The 19,335-nt window shown below is 37.1% G+C and overlaps 1 protein-coding gene across 9 annotated transcripts in view; it reads right to left on the bottom strand.

The window, feature by feature from the left end:
- The window catches only part of LOC110828488 (uncharacterized), a 727,302-nt gene that overhangs the window by 568,600 nt on the left and 139,367 nt on the right, over positions 1–19,335 (bottom strand). For 7 of the 9 annotated variants that reach the window (XM_087346537.1, XM_087346523.1, XM_087346525.1 and 4 more), the window contains exon 2: positions 8,554–8,659. The gene's annotated coding sequence lies outside the window, so the exon portion shown is untranslated. Of the gene's footprint in view, positions 1–8,546; positions 8,660–19,335 lie in introns of all 9 variants that reach the window. The other 2 variants (XM_087346524.1, XM_087346527.1) reach the window with 1 other exon arrangement.

The following is a 19,335-nucleotide window of genomic DNA, read 5'->3' as shown; positions in this document are numbered from 1 at the left end:
TTTAAACTCGCCCACCCACCTACCAACTCACACACAACGCACATAGCAGCTTCATTCGAAATGACATAAATGTTTCAACATTTTTCCACCCTATGAGAAGCATACCTCCCTTATCCCATTTAGCTTCCCCTATGACAAGATTTCCCCTGGTTACACAGAAGTTTAATTAATTTTCATATAGGACTATAATGGAAAGGGTCTGCTAGATAGTAGGAATGTAAACTGCTAAAACTTCTGCACTGACTGAGAGAAGTCAGTTGGTGTTGGTCTAACCACATGGTTCCTTCTCGATTCGGGAGAAGAGAGAATCCCACTGGCGTGACAAGAGGTTAGAAAACAACCGCTTGGAGGAAATCACACAAAGTGAGCTGTTATAGCCGCGTATCACGAGTCCGGAGCACATAAATCAAAGCCTTACCGCTTAGTTTATTTATTATCACGGCTAGAGGACGCTGGGGGTTCGTGCAGTACCGGCCCCGTTTGTTAACCAACAGGTTAAAGTAAAATGTTTAATGTTCAAACCACACGCATTGCGTTATTATTATTATTACTCACTCATACGCTAACATGGACACATTTGTTTTCAGTATAATAATAATGAGTTGACTGAAGAATTTATAGGTACTCCGGCATTAAGCTATCAAATAATGAAATCGTGTCCTGTGTGACATATATTTCATAATAAAGCTCTTTGAAAAATCGTTACCTGAGAAATATGAGGTCGTGGAAGAGATTTATAAATATTCTAATCACCTGCTAAAAGCAAGTCGTATCACGTGTACTTCACACTTTTGACAATTTATCTGTTAGCCTTTCGCATGAAGCTCGTTGCAAAATACTGACGTCATGTCTCCCTAGAAAGCAGAGAACGCTTTCATTTAATTTCCTGGTTCATAACCTGTGGGACATACCTCTATGACGAATCCAGATAAGAAGTTCTGAAACTTTACATAAAAATAATGTTGGCCTCAGTCACTACACACAGACTTTTCATTTCACACAGTGACAAATTTTGGCGACTGCCCACAAAATAATATAACTGCGAAATTCTCGAAGAAACCAAAATCATAATCATTTTCTACCTCAATTACAATAAATATGTCATATTTTTAATTTATCTATTTATATTCTACAAGAAAATTAAACTGTTTCGATCTACTTGTGCTGTTTCTGTGGGAAGCCATTTGAATTGTTTCCGAATAAATATCATCTCTGGTAAGGGGCTACCATGAATTTGGGTCCAGAAACAAGAAATATATAAACAATTTATTTGAAAAAAATACTGTTCGGTAAAACTCCACTTGAAAGTACGAGAAGAATGAAAGATAACATGTTGTGAGGATAGCAGGGTGATTACTATCGGATCTAATGCTTAATTATTGTGTACGAGGTGCTGAAAATTTTATTTCTAATCAAAAACAGTTGTAGTTAAAACTTACTAAATTCCGGAACCTCGACAGTGGCGAGCTCTGTTACTACTTTTATGAATTACGGTACAGACGTTCCATGTCCGTCTGTGTACACTAATACAAGCCGAGACACCTCTTAGTCTCACGTGACCCTTTGTGCGCACTACGAGACCAACGTCACCCTTGAATAAATGCACACAAACAGGCGCTCACGAGCAGTGACCCTTCTATACGTGTCTATCTCTCCCCCTAACAGAACAGAGCTCTTTGATCATCATCACTCTAAGCAACTTGCAAATTAAATGGCTACAATTTGTATTGCAGTTTCCGAGCGCGCGAGAAAGGGTAGACACTGGAGGAGCGGGGGTTTAAGTTAAAAGTCGGTGCTATGGACGACATAGCGCGATGATGGCCATTAGCTGAACCAACGGCTTGTGATGCCCTCTGAGCTGCAGTCATATAAAACTTCCACCCCTACGGTGGCCCGGGAGAAGATCCCAGATCATGAGTCATGACAGTCGCAACTTAAAATGCGACGTTTGACTGGATGCCATCTTATATAGTGCTTTACATTTACGATGGAATGCTAAAATATCGTAGAATCTCCAGTTATCATGTAACAGTAACTTTCTACGAATACTTATCGGTCGTCCACTCAAAGAAATGAATGTGATCAAAAAGCACGATATGGATATTGGATGCGTTTTAGTGTATCTTATAGTGCACAGAATAGACCTACAAACATGAAATAAAATGTATAGTATTCTGTGTATGAGTATTTTGGGATCTATTAATCCTTGCATTTCGTTATATGGACATATTATTCAGAAAAGAAATGTTCAAAGAAACCCCTCAGATATTAATGAGATACGTAAAAAAATTCATTACTAACTTTGGGTCCGGAAAGACGTTTTTGAGGTAATTCGCTGCTTAATTTGATATTCATTTAAAGCAGATGTGGATGGTGGCAGCTGGCATCTCTGGAACGTCTGCAATTTGCTACCAGACTACACGTGCAACATTAAACAAGCCAGTATGTACGCACTTACGGCCTTAAAAACCTGATATCTCAAATAACTTTTTCTCCTTAATATATTTACTTGTGAGAATCAGAAATTAAATTAGAGAAAACAGTAATAATCTCTGTAGAATTTGTGGTTTTTACGGAGGTGAGTCTGAAGACGGCTGTCTTCTGGGTTGATGCAACGTGCAGTCTGGTATAAGTTTACCGGCGCCCTGATGATGGAGGCAGCTAGGACCTCTGAAACGTCGGGAAACAACCACACTACTAGGCGCAACAACCCAGAACATAGTTCTCAAAAGCAACTAATATGTTTCTTCAATTCTGTGCAAAAGTTAACTTATGTTCCAAATTTATTTCCCTATTTTGTCAAATTTAAACAAATATCGACATCGTACTAATTATGATGCAAATCACTGGAAATAATTTCACAATCAGAATTGTATAGAACATACACGGCAGAATATCATCTACACTCGAATTTCTTTGTGAATTGCTGTTTCATTGTTGTAATAATCGTGGCTTAATTTTTACAGAAAGCCTAGGCACATATACTTTGCCATGCCCTGCAGTGTGCACAATGCAACAATATCGTACAGAAATATCAGCCAGCATTTACCAGAGACCAATTTCACGACGGCTAAATTATAAGCCTATATCTGGACCAAGCGACAAATTCCATTTTTTTATGACTTCACCCCAAGTTCACATTTAAACCCGTTAATACGTGAATTATGAGTTTAATACCACTGTCAGGAATTGGATAACATTTGGCGAAAATTTTATCCTTAAAACTGTGTTTCTTTTACTGGCTTGGTTGGTGACAGTTGCTTATAAACCGACTATATCAGTCGATAATAAAGCCACCGGCTAGCCTAACACTTCTACCACTGGATATATAAATTTTAGTGCGTTCTTCTCTTACAGATGGAATTTGAGTGTTTTATAATTTATCGCTTATGAATTTGGACCTTAAATGTAAAACTAGAAAATGTGTCTCGAATGATATAGGCTATCGCTGTCATTAATTGGGTTATATTTGATGTATAAAAGTTCTTAAATTTGTATTTTATATGCTTGTTGTGGTCTTTCTATTTCTACGTAGTGTATCGCCATCATCTTTAAATTTCGACCGTCATTAAAACCCAGAAGACCTCAGTTGACAAATTCACTACTGTTAGAACCTTTGCCTCCGAATTTTAATTTATTTTTTGAATTGCCCAGTGGCCAACCAGTGCCGTCGAGTCAACTACGAATCCACTGCGAGTAATTCACTTTCTGATGAAATTTAGGTACAGAATTTAATTCATTGCTTGTTTCATTCGATCTTAAACAAAATTTGTGTACGTGCTGTAAAGGAAATAACATTGCCAGAAACTATTTTATGTCAGATATAAATGTAACATTTTTATTTATTGTTTTGTGTGATGAAAGTCACACAACCGCGGTAGTTTGATCCATTCAGAACTTCACACTCTATAATAATATTTTGGCACGGTTTAGAGGTTCTTAGTGTGTGTGTTTCTCTTGTTGATCATGTTTTTTAAAAAAAATGTATAATTTGCATAAAACGGGTTTAAGTACAGATACTGATATTTTTGTTTTCGCATTTTGCTAGAACGCGCTATAATTTTCAAAACTGAACTGAGTTGAAACAAGGAAACGCCATTTGAATCACACATTCCACAACGTATGTTTTTATTTTATCATTTATTTTTCATGTCATCTAAGGGAATTATTTCTATTCAGTGCCAGACGAGGGAAATATCAAATACGTATTATGACAAGAGTAATGAATATGCCCAATACTAATTACTTAGATTTTTGCATTTTTGCTTCATTCTAGCAGCGACATAAAATATTATCTTGTTTGTTTCTCATTGTGCTTGTCAATCTCGTAGACGGTTAGGCAGCTATTACATTTATTTATATGTCAGTCGTTTGCTTAGATATTTATTTAGTCATCTTTCAGTCAGTGAATAAATCATCCAGTCGGTCATTCAGTCACATACTTGTATGATGAGCTTCAGAAGCCTACTTTAAATTCAGAATCTTACATAAACTGGTTCATACATAGACACATTACATCAGATATTAAAACACCCTTTAAATTGTTTCAGTATTTGTCTGAATAAAAGTGACAGTGGAACTACGGTTCCGGAGAATTTGACGTAAATACGTCTATACGGAAAGGAAGTTTATATATTGGCTTTATTCAAATTATTTACTTTATACATGCTTTACAATTGAATAAAGTTTGATTAAGACATTATTTATTTAACTTGAATTAGTTACGCTTATGATGGGTCTGTGGTAGATGAATGTAATGTAAAGTAATGTAATGTAATGTAATGAAATGTAATGTAATGTAACGTTTCCTAGGTAAAAATGTTGAGTAAACAGATGACGTTTCCTTGGTAACAACAATTCCGAGTAAACACGACATTCCCTAGGTACACTTGTTACACTTTTTCGTTTCCCTTTTTCGTTCCCCTTTTTCGTTCCACTTTTTCGCCGAATGACCCTTCCTTATAGACGTATTTACGTCAAAATACAAAAACATGTAACTTCCTTCTGTTTTGCAGATGACTCTTGTGTAAACCGTGAATCATATGCAATTACCGCGTCATGAGAAGCAAGGACATGTGAGTCAGATAACCGGACATGCGATGCGAACCGAGAGGAGATGTGGTCTACAGACCGTATTCCAAGAAATCGTGTTTGTAGCTCGTGTTACAAAGCATATTATACTGTTATCTGTCAGTGGAAATTAAAACGGTCAGAGCCCATTAAATGAAGACAAAAAGCAGGGATTTCCAGATCTTGGTTGAATATTGTATAAGTACAGATAACATATGTATAAAGAATGAAAAGAGATAAATACCTACAGGAATACACTTTTTAGATTAACTATTTCCGAATGTTCATAACTCACTTCAGATATTTCACACAAGAGACATAAAAGTTACAGTTCGTTGTTTTAAGTTAAATATTGAAGACGAGCAACAAGAAATATTTCAAACAAATTCTGTGGATCCTATAGAGACGTACGATTTCTGTCACGTGTAAAAAACTCATTACACGATAAACCACTGTTGAGAAAATTATTAAAGTTAGATGCAGGTTGTTTATAAAGTATGGGTTTTTCTTACAGTTCATGTGTCGTGGAGGAAAGGAACAGTATCTCTCCTCAAAAATCATTTGTAAATTAGTTTCCAGACACAATCCATCATGTTTTCATTTTACGTATTTTATACAAAGAAAGCACGCAATAAATTTTCAGCATCCGATTCGCGTGTAATTTAAAAAAAACCAAGTGTTTTGAAACAATTTGTGCGTGCTATGGACCAGTGAAAAAAATTCAACACGTAAGGAGAGAATATGTCTGGCTATCTTAATTGAATTTTCCTTAACCTTCCTAAATTCCCCCAAGCAAATGCTAATTTGACCACGTAACCCGTCATCTATACCATTTCCAATTTATTCTTTATAAATCATCCTATAATTCGACTCTGTACAATTCAAGCTATCGACAGCGTTGTTAAGTGAATCATGAACAAAAGGAAGTAAGGGACCACGTTTCATACCCATACAAAACGCCTCTCAAAAGTAACAATGTTTTTCCCAGATAATTAAATATTAAAATGGTTGCAAATAATTATTTAGAAATTCAATACTTTATTCCACCTCATTGTTAATGTACTCCTGTGGCAGAGTGTGACATTTTCAAAAATATTAGCCAAATCTCAATGCTGTATGAGGGTAGTGAACATTTTGGAAATTGAGTATTTTCATAGTTTTTCATCTTTCATGATGCACAAGACACAACATGGCACTCGCGTGAAACAAACTTTAGGAGATTAAAACCGCCCTATTTAAAAAAAACCTGCACGTAAACAAGTTGCGTGTTGGCAGTCCCGGTTTGACTAACAGCTAGGAAGGTCGTGCAGTCTCTTCACTCCTCAAGCCTCTGTCTCTTCTAATTGCGCCTGCGCAAACAGACGGGGAACGCGTGGATAACATAGGCTGGTTGGAGTTTGTTATCGACAAATTTTATCTGATTAGTTCTGCTGTGTTCCATTTTATGGAGTTCTACTAAATCACAAAAGTAAGACCTCTAATTTTTTAAGTGTTAGCCGAGCTAACATGGCTAACATGAACACTTTGCCCCTGATGTATTCTGTAAGTAGTTGTCGGTAAAACAGTGAGAGAAACTAAGAGCACAGATACAAGAAGAGACGCGTCTGTCATCTGACTTGCTACAAGAACAAAAATCTGTCCAGCTGCAGAGTCGGTGAAATTGTGCTGAACGGTATATTTGCGCGAAATTCCTGTGTCAGAATTTCTGTCTATAGCCTAAAGTGAATGCTTGCTAGAATGGTAGGCCAACGTAATTTTTAATAAAGACGTAAAGAATTCCAGCTCAAAGACTTGGTACTGTGGAAAATGTTATCAAAACCATCAAACTTTATACTTTTAGAAAAAAATTGAATTACCTAACAGATCTACGTGAAATTTACAATATTGGTAATGTCTTAAACATATGTATTTTAAATAATATTTAAATACTACAATTAATAAACCCTTTACTCAACATCAGTCGCGTGTACAAAGCGATGAAGTGTTGGATTCGTATCAGAGGACTACCGAGTTGGGATTCATGCATCGTATTTTCTACTCCAGCTAAGGTTACTTGTGACTTTAATATCTTTGCAGGCAACAGCTCCTTTTGACCCTAATATAATACCTCAAAATTACATCCTGTCGGATCTAGCCCAAGTAATAATTAGTATTCACTACCATTCATTTTTTTTAATTCTGGATTTCGTAACCAAATTCCACTGCGTGCTAACTCAGTTAATTAAAAGCTGCATACTTTTAATCCCAAATACCAGAATAATGATCTCCTAGAATGTTAGCTGTGTGAACGAAAAAAAGAACTGAGCATTCAGAATATTTGCTGCTATACTCTTGAGGACAGCGTCAACATGTCAGTAAGAAGGTAACACGTGAATCATTGTAACTTTGACATGTAATATCGGTATCGAAAATTTTATTTTACTTTTCTTATAATTTCATGCCCCTAACCACCTATAAGACCGCTTTGGATCACAACCCAAAACGACATATAAAGGTACTGGATAGATTGTAACAATTCCACACAATTTAGCTGTCAAGACGAGAGACGTGTTCTCCCGTTCTGGCCTCTATTGTCCAAGAATCCTTTTAAAGGTCGTCCTGGAGTTTTTGTACATGTGGTTTGTAATTTTTTGGACTGTGGAATTTATATGAAATCCGCTCAAACGCATTTCAGTATCGCACGTGTGTATGGAGCAGAGACTTGGACACTCAGGAAGAAGGAACAGAAATACCTAGAAAGTTTTGAAATGTGGTGTTGGAGAAGAATAGAGAAGATCAGGTGGACGGATCGAGTGACCAACGAAGAAGTATTGAGGAGAGTCAACGAGCAAAGAAGCATTCTGCAGGCGATTACACGAAGGAAAGCTAACTGGCTGGGACATATTATGAGAAGGAATGGGTTACTGAGTGATATCACCGAAGGCCAGGTTGAAGGAAAGCGAGGACTAGGAAGAAGATTGATACAGCTAACCGACGACCTTAAATAAGGAAAGAAGATGACGTTCCAGGAATTAAAGCGAGAAGCCGAGAATAGGGACAACTGGAGAGCTCTTTTTGGGAAGAGCAATGGACCTGTCGTAAGACAGAACACTTAATAATAATAATAATAATAATAATAATACGTGTGAACATGAAGAACAAAATTCATGTGACACCTCCACGATTTTATGGCTGTGAACCTGTTTCTTATCTTCTGTTTCATAAACGAAAAGACATCCTGTTTATCACTGTTTTTTCATACCATTCGTCTGTATTGCTATTTCTGTTGCAAAGAGATAACTCCCTCTATAGCATCACAAATCGTTACATTTGATGCTGCGATTTTAAAAATAGTACATATTAAGAAGTGTTTGGTGTTAAACCTGTTTCTTTAACGTCACTACTTTGGTTATATTATATGAAGAATAATTCGTAATGCACCATTTATATAAATAAGAAGATAATACAAGAATAATTATATAAATATATTGACTTACGTATTACCTTCCAGCAAAGAGATGGCTGCGAGTAGCCGAGAGAAGTGGTCGTCCTTCAATATTCCATTGTTCTTTCACGAGTTTCAGCATGCCCGAGTTACCGTGACAATCGTCTGAAAACAATACAAATGTTTTCAGCTGGCACCCACGCGGGCAAACCTTAAAATTATTATCATTATTGTTACTATTATTATTACGTCGCCTTTCATGAAATGCAGTCTCATGAGTTAACAGGCTAATAGGTTACCAGTATTACAACGTGAAGCCGCAGTAAAGATATCTACGACATGCCGTTGGCACAACAAACACATACGTTTTCCTGTCCACTTAAGTTAGAAATTCTTAAGACCCCCACGAAGCCTATAAAAATAAAACTTTCTCGATCAACCAAAAGTTCAGCTGTAATACATTGTACATAAAACGCATTGACACTATATCTGAAGCTTGTGCAAGGACCCAATGTTTCCTTTATGATCATATTTTTAGACCTGCGGTCCCTTGGTGGTTGCACTTCGTACCGCGTCACGACGGGGAAGGCTGAACCTACTCCCCTGGGCAAGAGAGGACTGCGGAATTTATCGGCTATCCGGTCAAACGCGGCCCATGCGAAGAAGTACGTCCTGCTGTGATCGTTTGCCCACACCGCACGACATTAGCACTTTACTTCAAACTCATGTGTGCCACACTTTATTAGTATTGATTTCGAAGTACTAACGCTGAAATGAGATAGCAGTGTATTATCTATCTACTGTATCCGGACGAAAATGGGTGTCTCACCCTGGAGGAAAATAACCATTGATAACAAAGTGAAACAGCGAATATTTGGACCTAAGATGCAATAAATAACAGTTTACATAACAGAGAGCTCCATAATTTATAGCCTACGTTTTACATAATATTATTAGGTGATAAACTATGTTAGAGAGGATAAATATGATGGCGCCTGTAACACGCATGGTACACGTAGGAAATACATGACAACGTTTCTTTTAAAATATCAGAGGAATAATCAATGTGGCCAACCTAATAGCACATGGAATGATAGCATTAAATCAGTTTTACGTTTTGACAGTTGTTCACATCATATTAATGGGTGATGTTACCTCGAAGATGAAGACAGTTATGTATGTTCGGTACATCATCAATAGAGACATCTACATAGCGCCATCACAGAGAAATAGAAGCCACAAAGAATAAAAAGTCAGGAATTGGGAAAATATAAATTGTCCGACAATTATTAGCACAGTTTTAACTTTGTTCTACGGACCAGTGTACTGAAGAAATAGGTTTTTAAACCGTCTCGAGGTTCAAAAAGTAGCAGATCCGTCTCTGTAATAACCTGATTTGTGAGCTTTACGCTCAGGCCGTTTTATATATTAAATATAATTCACGTGATTGAATACGTATGTTATAAACCCTACTCGCTAACCTACAGCTACACAAGAGTTCCAAATAAGCAAAACGAATACTGGTTGCATTTCTTATAGTGAACTGGTCCATTCAATGTCTAATCTTACTAAGCCCTGCCACAGTCTAAGAAAAACTCCATAGAGTAAAGAAAACATAAAAAGAAAATGACTGACGAAATATGGGTGATAAGGCTAGTGGAAAATTCTAATAAATTACTCTATAGTATGAGTCAGACGCGAGACTGATCGACCCAAAGGGAGATGCATAGCAGGCAATAACCCATTGCCTCCCCCTTTCATATACCTTGTTTCAGCATGGTCTGCATGTGTGTGTGTGTCTGGAATGGAAGGGGGGGGGCAATCCATTATAAAGTGAAAAAGTTACTTGGCTTAGTCCATTTGTTGAAACTCTGGTTTCTTTCGACTCCCTTGCTGGAACATTCAGCAGTGAGCCATTCGCACAAACAATTTGCTTACTTTGAGTCCCGCTGTGCTATTCACTCCCTGTCTTGTCTCCCATATAAGGCGTCCTATTGCTAATTGCTATTACTGGGTACGACCTTGTAACAAGAGGATCAAGGGTGAGGCAAACGCGTCGAATCGACTGAATGGTGTTCCATATAAATGGGAGCCTGTAATATCTGAATCACATGCAAATTAGGAGTTTTCATTGAAAGTAACAAAGGACGTTGCAACAAAGGAACAAATAACAAAAGAACACACATAAAACGAAAGCAAGAAGTAAAGCGATAAAGGAAGAGAAGAAATTGGAGAAAGAACGAAGAAAAAGAGACAAAATCGAAAAGGAAATTGGCTGCACTGAGAGAAAGAAAGAAAGAATGAAACGAATAAATAAAAATGTAAATAAAATCTACTGCACTACGTTCTACACCAAATTGAACTCGGCTGTAGCAACAAATTTTGCGGTTCACTGGCGGATTCCACAGATTCCGGGAATGCCATTTTAATCACCAGCAAGTAATGAATTTGTAAGCAATTACACCGTGAGGATATTCAACCGCTTTGCCTGGGACACGACACCATCATTCCGCTATGCAAAATCAGTGCGTCCGTTGCCGCTTTTCCTAGCCTAGCGGCACAGTCGCCAAATGACATTACTTTATTACGATTTTCTTTTCTTTTTACTTTCCAAACGACATTGTGATTTTGCCCTGTCCTCAGGTAAACATACACAGTTGGGTCCATTAGATGGAGCTTATCTCGTAGCCCCATCTAATGGGCCCAACTGTGTAGGTTTACCTGGGGACAGAGCAAAAGCCATCTCCCGAAACGCAGTAGTTTAAGGAAGCACAATGGCTATTTAAAAAGTCAAAAATTTTGAAATTGGTAATTCAACATCATCGCCAATAACATAATACGAACCTTACTTAAAAGTCATACGTTGGATTTCATCGAAGCAATCAACCCGTTAAGTTCTGGCAGATTCATATGCATTAAATTCTTCACTGAGCAATTATCATTCTTGAAAATTTTCAGTTTGATAAAGTTACTAGTGTGAAACCCACAGACCCACGTAACCAGGCATGAGTAGTTTACATTCGCAGGAAATAATTCTCAATTGCCTGGAAATGTTTTAAAGTTGCTCAGTTCCGTATTTTCGGATTTTATGCAACCGACAGTCCATTGCCGCAGTCACAAGATCTCGACATTTAACCCTATCCTGAACCACTTAAATCCAGTAAGATCATTCACACATTTATTAAAGAACCGTTTTAATATTATCCTCGTACATATATATGTCTATCACTTTAATGTAAATTCTTCCTTTCATTTCCCTACTAACATTTGATACGCACTTCTAATTTCGCAAATGCTACACAACTCATACTTCATATTCCCCACGATTTGTAGAACCCACACAACCGTACTATTTGTTTTATAGCTTAAATTATAAAGTTGCTCGCTATAAACTCATCTTTATTTTCCTGTTTAATTACTCTTTTTATGCCCGAATATTCTGCTCATCGCTCTGTTCTTAATCACTGTAAATATATGTCCTTTCAATCTATTACAAGCTAATCCTTTGAAAGAAGATTTCTGTCTTCTGGGTTGTTGCGCCGTGTAGTATGGTAGATGTTTACCAACGTTTCAGAGGTCATACTGCCCTGATGACGGAGGCAGTATGACCTCTGAAACGTTGGTAAACATCTACCAGACTACACGGCGCAATAACCCAGAAGACAAAAATTTTCATACTCATCGCCCTGATGATGGAGGCAGTATGACCTCTGAAACGTTGGTTAACATCGACCAGACTACACAGCGCAACAACATAGAAGACAGAAATCTTCATACTCATCGCCCTGATGACGGAGGCAGTATGACCTCTGAAACGTTGGTTAACATCGACCAGATTACACATCGCAACAACCCAGAAGACAGAAATCTTCATACTCATCGCCCTGATGATGGAGGCAGTATGACCTCTGAAACGTTGGTTAACATCTACCAGACTACACAGCGCAATAACCCAGAAGACAGAAATCTTCATACTCATGGCCCTGATGACGGAGGCAGTAAGACCTCTGAAACGTTGGTTAACATCGACCAGATTACACATGGCAACAACCCAGAAGACAGAAATCTTCATACTCATCGCCCTGATGATGGAGGCAGTATGACCTCTGAAACGTTGGTTAACATCTACCAGATTACACATCGCAACAACCCAGAAGACAGAAATCTTCATACTCATCGCCCTGATGATGAAGGCAGTATGACCTCTGAAACGTTGGTTAACATCTACCAGACTACACAGCGCAATAACCCAGAAGACAGAAATCTTCATACTCATCGCCCTGATGACGGAGGCAGTATGACCTCTGAAACGTTGGTTAACATCTACCAGACTACACAGCGCAATAACCCAGAAGACAGCAATCTTCATACTCATCGCCCTGATGATGGAGGCAGTATGACCTCTGAAACGTTGGTTAACATCTACCAGACTACAAAGCGCAATAACCTAGAAGACAGAAATCTTCATACTCTGATGACGGAGGCAGTATGACCTCTGAAACGTTGGTTAACATCGACCAGACTACACAGCACAACAACCCAGAAGACAGAATTCCTCATACTCACCGCTGTGAGAACCTCAAATCATACACAATCCTTCGAAAAACCAAAATGTTCACAGACAAAACCAATGTGTTTTGTGTTTGAATTAGTATCTAAGTAAGAATCATAATGTGTATATGTTACCGTAAGCTAATGTAGCAATAAACTGATTAATTGTGATCTAAACCACGTTGGCTTCCAGGGGGCAAACATTGCTCCTTTGAGTCTCCTTATATCTATTTTAGATTCTGCGTCTTGTGAATAGTCATGCAATATCGTTCTTTTTCCGTAGGTCTATTTGCGATGCATCATATGGCAGTGCCCTCATAAACACGTCAAATTATTCAAAAGTACACAGGGTCTCGAGAACTTTTAAAAACAAACAATGAGGGGGAAAACTATGGAAGAAAGATAAGAATAAATCTCTTCATTCGGTAACCTGACTTTCTGAAGAGTTTTGTGAGAACGCACGCGAGTTCAAATCCTGAGGAAAAAAAGAAACGAATTCTTTAATATCACCCTTTTCCTTGAACCATATATAACAGAGTCTAAGATGGAAAGTGTAGCCTACGTGAACCTTTAGAAAAACGCACACCACTATTTCTGATATAGGCCATAATCGTGTTGTAAATCATAAACCGGGTCATAAATGTAGATGCGAAATCTGAATATTCTCAATAAAATCATGCAAAGATGTATTAGGGGATTTTTACACAAAACTGCTTCTCTGAAATACAAGACCCGTTCTGAGAACAGTGACCGTGACCTCTACAGTATTATTTATGACAAGACGTAAAAAAATCATCAACACGGAAACAATAGTAATAAAGATACCAATGAAATAACTGCAAATCTATTTGAATCAGTTAGGTTATTATTTTAATTTTAAACTTACAAATTAAACGTCGGCTCCGATGACACTCATATCATAAAAATGTATTATATGTATATAAATAAATGAATTGAATTGTATATATATAACATGACGTTTCGGGAGGTAGCTGTAGTCCCGTTTTCAGGTGGGTGTCCTTATAAATCAGATAAATAAATTATCACATATAATAAAACAAAATAAAAAAACATACTGTCAACATAATGATAACCAGCCACCTACAGACAGAAGTAGAGCCAGCTCCTGAAATGTGTAAGCCTATGACAAATTCACATCAGGCACTAAACAATGCCCAACGTAATGTCGAAACACTGAATCAGTCACTGTCACATATATTTAGAGAATATTTAAATTCCTACGTTGTTTTCATTGAATGACGCAATTATCTGATGACTTCTCCAATCCTCCACGGCAGATATGTCGGTATGCTACTGATAACGGGTAATTTAAATTAAGGTTTTAGGTTCTAACGGTGGCGAATATAAAAATTACAGAACTCTATAATATTACGGTGTGCATTCTAGCATAATTTGACTGACATTTCAGTGGAGCTTACTGCGCCCATAATTATAGCGATTAATACCTTAATGACGAAGGCAATAAGAACATCTGGAAAGTCAAGACAACTTCTACGAGAATACACGGTGTAATAAACCAGGACCCTGTCATCTTCAGTGAATTAAAAGTATTGAAAAGGGTAATGAGTAATATTTATATCAAGTTTCCCGAAAATCAGTCAGTAATTCTCTGTGATATAAATATCCGTAATTCAGCCACCTGGCGTGAGGATAGCTCTTTTACGGTTCTAAAGTGGCGTATTAATTCCGAACAGTAACAACAGTTACATTGAATGTAATGATAATTCCAAAAATCACTTCAGTTGTCAATGTTTCTCCGTGATGCAGTCTGTGATGTACTGCTTTATATTTCACTATGTAAAATGACCAACAAACATTTATAACTGTGGTCGGATTTGTTACTATGCCAAATCCCCCCTCCCCCCTGCCTATGTCCTCTGCTTTGTGAATTTATCTCATATATCCCCTGGATAATTGGTAGGGTAGGTCCATTTGCTTACTTACGGGATCACAAGTGTCTGCAACAAATAATGTTATCTCTGGCAAAAGTTTGCAGGTTCGCCAATGGAACAAGCAAGCAGTTAATCACACTACGAAATACCAGTCTTTGCAGCAGCAGAAACTCCCTTATAAATACCTATTTCCCGATTGCCCTCAATCACTAACTATAATAGCAAAACCAGAGTTTCAAAATCTCTTGCGGATATAAGATTTGAAGTTGTTTATGAGAATTATAACATTTACATAGAGACGGGTTTAATATAACTCTCTTTAGTCAAGTGCTACCAAATTGCAGCAAATAAACAGGTAAATTACAGCATAATATTACTTCTAACATGTATTAGGCAATCATACCAATTGTATGTATGTTCAAACACAACTGAACAGGAGAACATGGGTTAATTATGTAATTTACTCTGTGTCTCAGAGGTAGTAATTATGTTGTAACACAGTTATCTACATATATAGTTACTCTACAGCAAAACTCCGCACTACATCGTAATATCCAAATCCTTCTTTAACTGCATTGACCGTGTTTAATGCAACCAAAGTTGAAGCCAGCATCACAGAATATTACATCTCGACATTATTAAAGTATATCAGGTTCCTTGCTTGTGTTTCCTGTTAATATCATGCAATTCGTAACGAAATTAAGTTTCCCTGCGTTGTATTAAACCCCTGTCGGTGCAGGATAACACATGATTCGAATAGGCATAAAATGAGTAATAAGTCGGCTTCCAAACCAGCACGTGAGTCATGGCCTATAAAACATAACGCATGCAAAAACAGACGACTCACATCCTTTATAAATTACATCTAATATGAGTGATATATTAGTTCCTGGGTTTAGAGTCGAATCAACTCAACTTGGTTATAAAGGTTTTAAATAATTGAATGCAAATTTATACTCGAATTAATACTAATAAAACAAAGGTTTTAATTCTTATTAGTGGAATTTTTTTCACATAACAAAAAAAGCAGCCCTGAGTCGGTTTTCTGTAATTACGTAATGGTAGAGCTTCCACTGCAAATTTAATGTCTGATTTGTGCTGAACCTAATCCACCTTTTATTACCTGATGCAAGTGATAATAAATTTAGATAAATCGTGGATCTCTAAATCTATGATATGAGTATGTATTGATCGATAACTTTAAAATGGACTCAGTAGCTGCAGTTACAAGAGAAGTAGTTTTCACTGTACAATCTAAACAAAGCACAAACTAAGAGAATTCAAACTGAAGCTAAAAATATAAAATTTATGAAGTGACTAATTCTGAGGAAAATAGTGTAATAAGAAGTTTCACAATTTCTACTCTTCCCAAAATATTGTTAGATTCATCAAAACGAGGACTGTGAGATCGATGGTTGGAAATCACATGGGAAATAAACCATTCTGAGGACCTGCGTGTAAATTGGAGATATGTGGAAACAGAATGGACGTATGTGGACAATATTCAAGTAAGTTTGCTGTCTTCCGGGTTGTTGCGAAGTGTAGTCTGGTAACCTTCTACCTTTTACACGGTGCAACAACCCAGAAGACAGCACTCTTCAGACTCACCGCCATGAAAACCTCAAATCCTAAACAATGGATTCTGGTTAATTAGGACACATCGGAACTATAACATTTTGTTCCAAATAAACGGCTCTCATTGGTCCATCGGTTGATGGACCAATAAACCAGAATCTACTGTATATTCAAGTAGATCAGGATAAGCACCGCTGTCGACTTTTGTGAACCAGATTATGAACATTCGAGTTCCGTTAACCCTTTAAAGTCGAAGTTTGTATAAATTAAACTTAAGAATTAAGTTGTACCACAAATAAAACACATCAAAATTTCAAAGAACAACAACTTGTTAATGCTGTTTAAGGAAATAATCGCTGTTTACAGCGAGAATCATACGAAAGAAATAAAAACAAAACACAAAGTTCCTAATTGTTAAAGCAGTTGATGGAAGCAGTAAGAACTTCTGAAACGTCTGACATTATCCACGAAACGTGTAGTACTGAAGTCTCGCCTAATGAAGTTTTGTTTTTCTTTCATTTATACTAGAGAACACGGCGAACCATACGGATAAGAACAAAAAGACGTTTAGCAGAGCGTTTGAATATCAATTATCATGCAACTCAGTTACAAGATTTGTAAATACAGTACGCCATCAGAAATAATGCACTTTCTTCTCTTAAAGAGGCTATTCAGCAGTTACGTGTTAAGAGGCATACAGGGTAATGATCTGGTACTATAATTGGTAACATAAATTAATTGAATTGAAATAAATTAATTGAATTGAATTAAAACATGGATGAGGATATTCTTCCATGTCCTTGCGTATTCATACAAAATCTTAATTTTCTGCTCCTAAAACGAACCAAAACTATTCTGTTTTCACTCTGCAGTGATGTTCGGAGTTACGCGTATCATCATACTTGCAAGAGGGGCGAATAAACCGTGATGATAAAACAGTAATCTGTCATCATAACACACCCCCACTACGAGGGTGAGAGAGCCGACATAAAAAAGGGCTGCAGCTGATACAATACTGGCTCATAACAGTAACAGCTAGACTGTATTAAACACTTAGGGCTTTGCAGTTGGCTTAGCATCATTACACACGCATCATCTTCGTATATCTAACTCGAAAATATTACGTAATAAATATAATTTTACTGTTTTTAATATTAATAAGTTTTTCCAGAATATTGTGGAAAATAAATCCAAACAAAGGAAGCCACACGATGTTAGTCTATCGTTGTTAAACAGCACAGGGTACAAGTAGTTAATATAATGCCTGTTATCTGTACGCTTGGTATCATATTTCTGTTTTAATTTCGTTATGTTTCCTAGCGTGTATTATTCAATATTAAGGATATCCCCTGAGATAAGTGAACTCATTAAAGATGTTATATGTTACCTATTTAATGCAAAGTTAGTACAGAACGTCAGATTAGAATTTAATAAAAAGCCTAGTAATGAAAACGCTACGTATAAATACGACGTACTAATGTAGCCTATAGAATTAATGTGAGCAGAAGCGGTCTTCATTCTGATGTTCTGATTCACTGGACGTAATCCAATTTGCTCTGAACCTCTAGTTCATTTTAAAATTAAACAAGAATAAATGTTACTTATACGTTCCCTCCCAGCTCCTGCCGTTCGACAGGGATAATTTGAAGTTCATGGTAAGAACAGAAACAAGAAATAAAACGTAAATTTTTAAATATAAAAAAGTGAAGTGATATTCGAGGTTCTTACGGTGGATAGTATGACGAAGAAAACATTGCGTTCAAAATATGGGAATTTAGGATTTCGAGAGGAAGATATATAAGCCATAAAATTTGCATGCCGCGAGAAAATATGTCATTTAAAGTTCCTTGATAATGTTATATTGTCATTATTACAATACTTTGCTTGGACATCGTCCACTCTCTTTTGTTTAAGCATTCGAATGGTTCAAATATTAAGATTCTAAAAAGTCACTACATTTCGAGTGAGTCTTGAGTCTTGAGTTAAGAAGGTGGGTACCTACTCCGCGGGGTCAGCCAGATGAAGCAGTGGGTGGAGATTAGCCGTATCTATCTGGAAGATTCCATAGAGCAGGCAGGCATCCTATTAGCTGAAGCCGGGAGACAAAGTCTGTTTTCAGTTCGTAGTTGCAACTAGAATTTTAATTTTTACACCTTTAAACAACACACAATGAATAACATCGACGCGAACTACAGTAATAACGCAAGAAAGAATGTGCTAGAACAGTAGTATTCAACCTGGGGTACGCGTACCCCCGGGGGTACGCGAAGACATCTTAGGGGGTACGTGAAATTTAAAAAAATATATATTATTTTATGATATACACTGAATAATCAGTAATGTAATTTACTTAATTTATTTTAGATGTAGATTATATACTATGCATAACTTGAATTATACACCAACAGCTTTTGGAGTACAAAGTTGAAGAGAAATTATATCTGGGGGTACGCGAACAAAAAAGGTTGAATACCACTGTTCTAGAAGACCCTTAGTCCACACCATCTAGCAGTGAGTTTTATATGTCTGCATGCAGAACTGACCGGATCATGTGAACGGAGCATTAAGATTTAACGAACGCAGATGCAGATGGCAATCAGCGTAGCATCTGTAATGCTGTTAACGTCTGCTCTGTGTTTATGCACTGGCTTTATCCAACCACCATAACCACACGTCGCATTACCCTAGGTGACAGCGTTAATAATATGGTTAGGCATTAAGCACTGAGGGAATGCAAGAGCGATAATTGTGATTTATCGGTATATCGGGGATGGGGGACAAGGGGTGATGGCAGAGAGGGGC

This window comes from Zootermopsis nevadensis, unplaced genomic scaffold (assembly GCF_977971745.1).
Source record: "Zootermopsis nevadensis isolate Lab colony 2312 unplaced genomic scaffold, Znev_1.0 Znev_ptg000010l, whole genome shotgun sequence".
Lineage (NCBI taxonomy): Eukaryota > Metazoa > Arthropoda > Insecta > Blattodea > Termopsidae > Zootermopsis > Zootermopsis nevadensis.
This window is presented reverse-complemented; position numbering and strand designations above follow the sequence as displayed.